This window comes from Gigantopelta aegis, chromosome 7, assembly GCF_016097555.1.
Source record: "Gigantopelta aegis isolate Gae_Host chromosome 7, Gae_host_genome, whole genome shotgun sequence".
In the NCBI taxonomy this organism is placed as follows: domain Eukaryota; kingdom Metazoa; phylum Mollusca; class Gastropoda; order Neomphalida; family Peltospiridae; genus Gigantopelta; species Gigantopelta aegis.
Window position 1 is genome coordinate 23,952,176 of NC_054705.1, and position 10,258 is coordinate 23,962,433.

Sequence of the window (10,258 nt, forward strand, 5' to 3'; positions counted from 1 at the left end):
TCGCCTGATGCACGGTCAGTCTAAGATCGATCCCGATCGGTGGGCCCACTGGGCTTTTTCTCACGACTGGTACATGAAAGGCCGTGATATGTGCTATCCTGTCTGTGGGATAGTGCATATAAAAAGATCCTTTGCTACTAATGGAAAAATGTAGCAGGTTTTCTCTCAAAGACTATGTCAAAAACCAAATGTTTGATATCCAGTAGCCGATGATTAATAAATCAGTGTGCTCTAGTGGTGTCGTTAAACAAAACAAACTAACTGTGTCTTTTGAAGGTTAGTGTGGCATATACCATACATTACTGAAATTAACTATGTATTTATTTTACAAGAGTACCAGGTCTACACGTGTTGAGTGCCTTGTCGCCTACAGTATCTGTACATCAAAACACAATAGTTCTTATTTCATAACAAAAATTGTCTTCAAAACGATTTTTAAAAATCAAAACCATGAATTGGAAATAAAAGAATAACTGAATTTGAACAATACTATGTTCCTTTGCTGATCATAATTAGTTTAAAAGTAGTTCCGTCCCAAAAAGCTGTATTTTTGGACGCTTAAAATATAGAAATTTATCTAGTAATCATGTCTTACGAATATATATAAATATATATATATATATATATATATTTATAGATAGTTAGATAGATAGATAGATAGATAGATATATATATATATATAGCAAGAGACAGCCGGAGTGAATCGATTAATGAACCACCTGTTCGGACCGGTACTACAGCCAGATGGGATCATATAGTAAAAAACTGCGATGGAAATGTCCTTAATTTTGGAGTGAAAATAAATGCTTATATAATGTATGTTCGCAATGGTGAATGTTTTTTGTTTTTTGGCAATCTTCATTTGAAGTTGGGCAATTTAACATGGATTTCAGTGGCAGAAGGCATCTGTGTAGTGAGACCTATCCCATCACTTTCATTTAACGTTAATCGCAAGAAAACAGTCTAACCAGTGACGGCAAGCGCTCGGCTTCATGAACATGCAACAAGTCAGCTGACGTCATTGCTAAATATTAGATCGTTGTTAACATGAGGTCATAATTAACAATTGACAATTTAGATACAATTATGTTGTGATAAAGAGTTTGACGGACTAATCAAGTCACTGGACACAACTGTTACTGGACACAGTCGTCTGATATGTAGATGCAAAAACTGGAAACTCCTTCACTGGACATTACCGCTTGTCGGCATCTGCGGTTGGTTGTTCCTGATAAAGGTCAGCTCACGTGACATCTGACACAGACTGCACGGGCCGCAAAAACACGCGGTACATCCGTCATTCATTATGCTTCCCTATAAGACAAATAATAATAAACAAAGTAACTAACTAAATAAAATAAATAAATAAATAGTAAGAGTAAGTAGGTAAATAAGTAGTGAGAGAGAGAGAGAGAGAGAGAGAGAGAGAGAGAGAGAGAGAGAGAGAGAGAGAGAGAGGGGGGGGAGGGAGCAAGAAAGAAAGAAAGAAAGAAAGAGGGTGGGGTGTAATATTTTCCTCTCTCAGTATCTGTGTGGTCCTTAACCATATGTCTGATGCCATATAACCGTAAATAAAATGTTCTGAGTGCGTCGAGTATTCACCACCATTTCATGGAGAGAAAAAGGCAGCGAGAGAAAGTGAGATAATAATATGTCACCATCTGAGAGAAAGACTGTGTGTGTGTGTGTGTGTGTGTGTAAGAGAGAGGGGGGGGGGAATGATATATATTATATAATATAAAGATAGAAAGAAAGACATAGAGGGAAAGAGAGACTGAAGGAGATACGTCACTATGGTTTAGAAATTATATTCAACCAAACACGTTCTTCCTCGGGGATAGCGGTTTCCACATATAGTATTTTATTCGTAACCTGGGCAACGGATGATCTACGAGTATTCAGAATATAGAAATTTGAAATTACCCTTGAATTTGAATGTGTGGGACAATATAAGTTGCTATAGTCCGTCCCACAGAAAACGCCTTTTTTCATGCTATGGGATTTATTACAAATTATTTATTTCTGGGCCGATTTGTTTGTACTTTGAACACAAACATAGTAATTTTGTGTTATTTCCAAAATACTTTTACTTTTCGTCTTATATCAAATCAAACTGAAATTATTTACCAAAAAACAGTGTTATAGAATGATGGGACGGATTATAGATGTAATCCGTGAGACGCGCGAGAACGTTTAGATAGATTGGGTGTGTTAACAAGTTAAAAGTTAACGTTTGTTTTGTTTAACGACACCACTAGAACACATTGATTTATTAATCATCGGCTATTAATAATTGGATGTCAAACATTTGGTAAGTTTCGACTAATAGTCTTAGAGAGGAAACTCGCTACATTTTTCCAATAGTAGCAAGGGATCTTTTATATGCACCATCCCACAGACATCATAGCACATACTATGTCCTTTGATATACCATTCGTGGTGCATTGCCTGGAATGAGAAATAGCCCGATGGGCCCACCAACGGGGATCGATCCCAGATCGACCACGCATCAAGCGAGCGCTTTACCACTGGGCTACGACCCGCCCATAGATTGGCTACGATGACTTTACACTGAGCTTCCCACCACCCCACCCCCACAATCCCACCCACCCACCCCCCAAAACAAAGAAAAGAAAAAAAGACCGCCGTGTAGATAACCAGCCGTCATTAGTTGAGGATGTATATACTGTATATTGCTACTTAGAACTGTATCAAGTATCAAAGATGGCGGCCTCCATTTCAGTTGTATTGATGGATTCATCTTTGTACGCAATATTCAACTCAATGTGTGCACGGTAGCCAACATCACCTGAGCGCAAAACGATTCTTGTGAAATGCGGCATCGGTACGAATATGGCGGACGGTTGTACACATCAAAAGAGGAGACCCGGTTAGAACGATCGGGAACTGTAAACAGGCCATGTGTTTTATAATATAATTACAGATTCTATAAGCAATATAACATTTTTAAAGGGACATTCCTGAGTTTGCTGCATTGTAAACAGGCCATGTGTTTTATAACATAATTACAGATTCTATTAGCAATATAACATTTTTAAAGGGACATTCCTGAGTTTGCTGCATTGTAAACAGGCCATGTGTTTTATAACATAATTACAGATTCTATAAGCAATATAACATTTTTAAAGGGACATTCCTGAGTTTGCTGCATTGTAAACAGGCCATGTGTTTTATAACATAATTACAGATTCTATTAGCAATATAACATTTTTAAAGGGACATTCCTGAGTTTGCTGCATTGTAAACAGGCCATGTGTTTTATAATACAACTACAGATTCTATGAGCAATATAACATTTTTAAAGGGACATTCCTGAGTTTGCTGCATTGTAAACAGGCCATGTGTTTTATAACTTAATTACAGATTCTATTAGCAATATAACATTTTTAAAGGGACATTCCTGAGTTTGCTGCATTGTAAACAGGCCATGTGTTTTATAATATAATTACAGATTCTATGAGCAATATAACATTTTTAAACTCTTGTAAAACAATAGTGTTGAATACAGGAGAATGTAGAGTTTGTAAAACAAATAGATCTTAAGACAAACTGACTCACTTGAATGTTGTACTGCGTCCGGATCTTCGTTCTCATGGCAACAACCCCGCCATGAACACAGATCGGCACACAGCAAGACTCGCCCATGTCCGTCGCCACCATACACGCCAAGATACACGGACAAAACCAACCCAGACAACCTGGAATATATAACACAAACAACCTGTAATGCGATCATAAATAGGACATATAGAGACAGTCAACCTGGAATATATAACACATATAAACATACGAGACAGAGGGCGGGGGGATAGGGGGTGCTGGAGCAAAACCTCAAATTTGGGTAAACACGATAAATAGATTCGGGCAAAATGTACTAACCTGAGACCTTTTTACAATATATTTTCATCATTCTCCCTTCAAAACTCATGTACAAATGCGTATTGATTCGTTTGTAACCCTGTATAGCTGTTTTACAGTAATGTTAATGTGAATAAATGTTGTTATCCAGATTCGGGCATTTTCGTTTAATTCGGGCAAAAGCTAACCTGCCCCCCTCCCCTACGCCTATGATAACAAAGAAAACCTGTAATGTGGTTATAAATAGGATATATAGACAGAAAACCCGAACTATGATTATAAATAGGATATATAGACAGAAAAGCCGAACTATGATTATAAATAGGATATATAGACAGAAAACTCGAACTATGGTTATAAATAGGATATATAGACAGACAACCTGTAATGTGGTTATAAACAGGATATATAGACAGAAAACCCGAACTATGGTTATAAATAGGATATACAGACAGAAAACCCGAACTATGGTTATAAATAGGATATATAGACAGACAACCTGTAAAGTGGTTATAAATAGGATATATAGACAGAAAACCCGAACTATGGTTATAAATAGGATATATAGACAGAAAACCCGAACTATGGTTATAAATAGGATATATAGACAGACAACCTGTAATGTGGTTATAAATAGGATATATAGACAGACAATCTGTAATGTGGTTATAAATAGGATATATAGACAGAAAACCCGACATTCTCTCATTGATACTGTTAGGAATAACACGCGAACTTAAACCGGATAGACTTAGGAGCTGTTCTTGAACTTTGGACTAAGATAAGTGAACTTAATTCTTGTTAGCTTTTGCATTTTGAAATTTTTGTGTTCATATTTTCAGAATAGATGTAGATTACTGTAGTTTTCTGTAATTTTTTAATACTGAATTTAGAGTGTTAGGCTGCATAATTATTTTAGCATTCCTCCAATACTTGAATAACCTAAATCTCTGTAGCAAAATTCTTAAACAACCGAATATCAAACATGGAAGCCATTTCAGTTAACCCCACAGTTAGCCAGGAGCAAGGGCCTAGCCCCATGATTCCCGAGAGTAGCCAAGTAAGCCAGGTGCTTGATATTAATGTAGCGACGGACTCACCTAGGTCCCCTACCCCCCCCCCCCCCCCCCCCCCCCCCCCCTCACCACTGACTAAGACCACGACCACCAAACCAAGGGTCGCTGACATGGAGGCGCATTCCGTAGGTGCGGGCAATGACCAGTACATACACCCGGACGTTGAGTTTGTCCCCACGTGTCCCAAATTGCGGGCGCTCGACCTAGCAATCAAGTTGGCCCTCCGATCTGCCCCCGATGGTACACCCAACACCCCAAAAAGTGCCACCAAACGATACCTAGAGATAAGCTCAGATGAGGACGAGGAGATCGACGTGGTGAACGATGTTCACCCTGAAGTAGAGTTAAAGAATAAATTTCAGGTGCTAGGAAAAAAATCCCATGCTACTAGAGCACTAAAAAGAGCAAAGAAAAACAACAAACCAGCCCCCTCACCCAAAGCCGATAACATTCCAGGCCTTTGACAAGCCTTATTCAACGGTAACAACCCAACATTGTACCAGTACATTTACTGGCAACAGGCCATAACTAACATACTGGGAAAAAAATCGGAGAACAATGTAACAGACGTGTTGTACCACACTAGGCTGTCAAATGGTGATACTTTTATTAAAGGCGAGGAAGAGGCGCTCAAAAACCTGAATAGTTTATTCAAAATAAACGCCGACCCTCACTCTGAGGAACCGGCTGTGGTTAGGTTAACAACAGTTTCAATTCCACCAGGGACCAACCCATCTTTTATTAACGCAGCGGTCACACCACTGCCGAAAACCCCCAGCGTAGATTTAGGGGCTACCATACATGATAAGCTAAACATAGCATTCAATACCCCCCAAACCTTCCTGTCAAAGGAAAATAACTTTAGCTTGAACTGTGACCAGGCCACCCAAACAGGTACAAAATCCGCCGTGAAATCAACTCAGACAGTGAGTCCACAGGTAACAAATCGGAACTCGAACAAAGGCACAAAGCCCGGCTTAGAAAAATCTCAACAAAGCCAGACTTAGACTTAGATACGGTTTTAACATGCTCATATACCTCTATGGTTTCGAGCACGCCTACCCCGAATCCGGCCTCCGATAAGATCGGTGGTCTGGCTTGGGGCAGGAAAAACCTAACTACTCTAACAATTTTTATTTTTTTAATTTAATGCCAAAATAAAAAATTAAAATATGCCAACATTAATAATTTTTGACTGCGTCCTTAATACATATGTAACCCTATTCTATATTAATAATAAAAATTTAATTTGACGCAATTTTAGATGGGGAGGTCTAAAAATATATAATTTAAAATTCCAGGATATACAAGTTATTATAAAAATAGAGATAATAGTACCAGAGGTGGAATAGCCACTCTAATTAAAAATACCATACCGCATACTGAAATTAAATATGATTCTATTAATAAAAACTTAGAAGTCCTAGGACTTACTATACAAAACGATAAAATGCCTATTGACATCATCAATGTTTATAGCCCACCGGGAACAGCCCATAAACAACTAACGTTAAGAGATTACAATAAACTCATAAACCCAAACAATAACTTAATTCTTGTAGGAGATTTTAATTGTCATAGCACACTGTAGGGAGGTCTGCACTCCGACGCACAGGGAGACATACTTGAGGAATTTATCAACACACACAATCTAGTATGTCTCAACGATGGCAGTACTACTTTTATACATCAATAACTTCATCTATAACAGATCAATCTCAGTTAAAGTTAATGGTCACTTTTCAGACAGAACTGAAATAATAAATGGTATACCACAAGGTTCGGTCCTCTCACCAACCTTATTTAACATTTTTATTAATGACATAACTAAAGCACTTAATGCCAAAGAAAAAGCAGGAAAGGCTTCAACATTAAATACAGCATTGTTTGCTGATGACTGCGCCATCTGGCGTACAGGCAACACAACCACTAACCTTTTTCACCAAATGCAAGCTGATATGAATAGACTTAATAAATGGGCCTTGGACTGGGGCATTAAACTTTCCGAAACTAAAACTGTCTATATGTTTTTTAACAAAGTCAATAAACAAGATAAACACCAACTAAAATCAGGAGATAAAATAATTCCAAGAGTTAAAAAATTTAAATTTGTAGGTGTCACCTTTGAATCAAAACTAACTTTCAGTGATCATATCAATGACATAGTCAAAAACTCAAAGAAAACTCTAAACTTATTAAGAGCCATCGCAGGTACCAGTTGGGGAGCGCAAACTGAGGCAATGCTTATGGTTTACAAAGCATGTATACTCTCCAGAACAGACTATGGAGCTCAAGCCTACATTTGCGCCGCCCCCCAAAGTGTTACATAAATTAGATGTTATCCAAAATCAAGCTCTTAGAATCATAGCTAAAGTTTCAGACAAAGCTTAGAAGTAGAGTTCAACATTATGCCACTGACTTATCGCCGTAATCTTCAACATCTCATTTATCACCTTAAAATTCACTCTCTAGATCACCCAGTTCAGGAACTCACCCCAATCATAGCTAAACCAGGACAGGTATTTAAAACTAACCTTAAACTTAATGATTCTTTCGCCACTAAAGCTAGCAAAATAGAAACTGAAGCAGGGATAGATAATACACCAGTGGCGCTCTACAAATTGAATGTAACACACCATACCTAATCAAAAAAGCTACGGACGCATCTCCATTTCCTCCCTTTAAAAAAATCTTGTTCGAAGCCGCAGCTAATGAAAACTATCCCGAGCACATCCATATCTACACGGATGGCTTTAAAAATCCAAATAACGGTAGGGTTGGCTTTGCAGTAGTGGAAGAAAAACTTTCCAGACATTCTAAAGTAGTTAAATACGCCAGGCTGTCAGATAACTTATCATTATACACAGCAGAACTGACAGCCATTCATGAAGCTCTCATTTGGATAAAAACTCAAAAGTATAACAACAGTGTCATCTTCTCAGATAGTCTTAGCTCTATACAGTCACTTCAAACAAATAAATCTACTATGCCAGATATAATAGCAGCTATTCATAATGAACTTAAAGAAATAAACCAACTTAAACTTAACGTAGTCTTCGAATGGGTCCCAGCTGATGTAGGAATAATTGGCAATGAAGTAGCAGACTATGGAGCCAAAACAGCACTATCAATCACTAACAGAATTAAAACACTCCCGTTAGGCATCCCATTAGGAAACACTACATTAATAAATGGCAAGAAAGCTGGGATCAAACACAAAATACATGGCATTATAATATTAAACCAATAGTTAACTCTTTAAGCCCTAAACATCCAATCTCTCAAATAGGTAAAATCATCACTAAACTTAGAATAGGGAAATCAATGCAACTTAATAAATGCTCTTTCAAGACAACCAATAAAGATCCTAACTGTGAGTGCGGCACCCCAGAAGATATGAAACACTATCTTCCGGCGTTCAACTGATACGGAGCAGCGACCCTACACCTTTATGCTCTCCAACTCGGTCTATTGCCAGTGGGATGGGGGAAGGTAGCACAATCAAGGGCTCCTGGCACCTTAAAAATAATTTAGAAATGTCTTCATAAAACAAGACTAAAACAATCACTAGATAGTGCTCAATACGTCTTTCGGATGGAGGAGTGACCATAAGCACTCGACCTCGACTATGCACTCCAAATCCGGGAAGAGAACGGTGGAATGGTTAACATAATATCGTGGAACTGTTTTATTTAATCACCCATCACTACGTCCATCGTGGGACTGTTATTTAATCACCCATCACTACCACCATCGTGGGACTGTTTTATTTAATCACCCATCACTACCTCCATCGCGGGACTGTTTTATCCACCCATCACTACCTCCATCGTGGGACTGTTTTATTTAATCAACCATCACTAACTTTATGGTGGGACTGCTTTATTTAATCACCTATCACTACCTCCATAGTGGGACTGTTTTACTTAGTCACTACCTCCATCGTGGGGACTGTTTTATTTAATCACCCCATCACTATCTCCATCGTGGGACTGTTTTATTCAATCACCCATCACTACCTCCATCGCGGGACCGTTTATTTAATCACCCATCACTGCACCCATCGTGGGACGTTTTATTTAATCACCCATCACTACCTCCATCATGCGACTGTTTTATTTAATCACCCATCACTACCTCCATCGTGGGACTGTTTTATTTAATCATACATCACTACCTCCATCGTGGGACTGTTTTATTTAATCAGCCATCACTACCTCCATAGTAGGACTGTTTTATTTAGTCACTACCTCCATCGTGGGACAGTTTTATTTAATCACCCCATCACTATCTCCATCGTGGGACTGTTTTATTTAATCACCCATCACTACCTCCATTCGTGGGACCGTTTATTTAATCACCCGTCACTACCTCCATCGTGGGACTGTTTTATTTAATCACCCATCACTACCTCCATCGTCGGACCGTTTATTTAATCACCCATCACTGCATCCATCGTGGGGCTGTTTTATTTAATCATCCATCACTACATCCATAGTCACTATTTTGCGTTTCTCACTAGCCCGAACTTAAAAACCACTAGCCACGGGCGTCGGGCTAGCGGATTTGTCGAACTCTGCATAGTGGGACTGTTTTATTTAATAACCCCATCACTACCTCCGTCGTGGTTCTGTTTTACTTAATCACCCCATCACTACCTCCATCGTGGTTCTGTTTTACTTAATCACCCCATCACTACCTCCGTCGTGGTTCTGTTTTACTTAATCACCCCATCACTACCTCCGTCGTGGTTCTGTTTTACTTAATCACCCCATCACTACCTCCGTCGTGGTTCTGTTTTACTTAATCACCCCATCACTACCTCCGTCGTGGTTCTGTTTTACTTAAACACCCCATCACTACCTCCGTCGTGGTTCTGTTTTACTTAATCACTCCATCACTACCTCCGTCGTGGTTCTGTTTTACTTAATCACCCCATCACTACCTCCGTCGTGGTTCTGTTTTACTTAATCACCCCATCACTACCTCCGTCGTGGTTCTGTTTTACTTAATCACTCCATCACTACCTCCGTCGTGGTTCTGTTTTACTTAATCACCCCATCACTACACACAACATTGGGACATCTTGGGCAGTTCGGACATTGTGGGATGTTACAACCAGTCCTTGCCATATAAATAGCTTTTCTCTATTTGCTTTATATATAATTATATATATATATATATATATATATATATATATATATATATATATATATATATATATATATAGATATATATATATATATATGTATATTCCCAAGTGGTGTTTGGGCTTTTTTTAATAATTTGGAATAGACACTCAA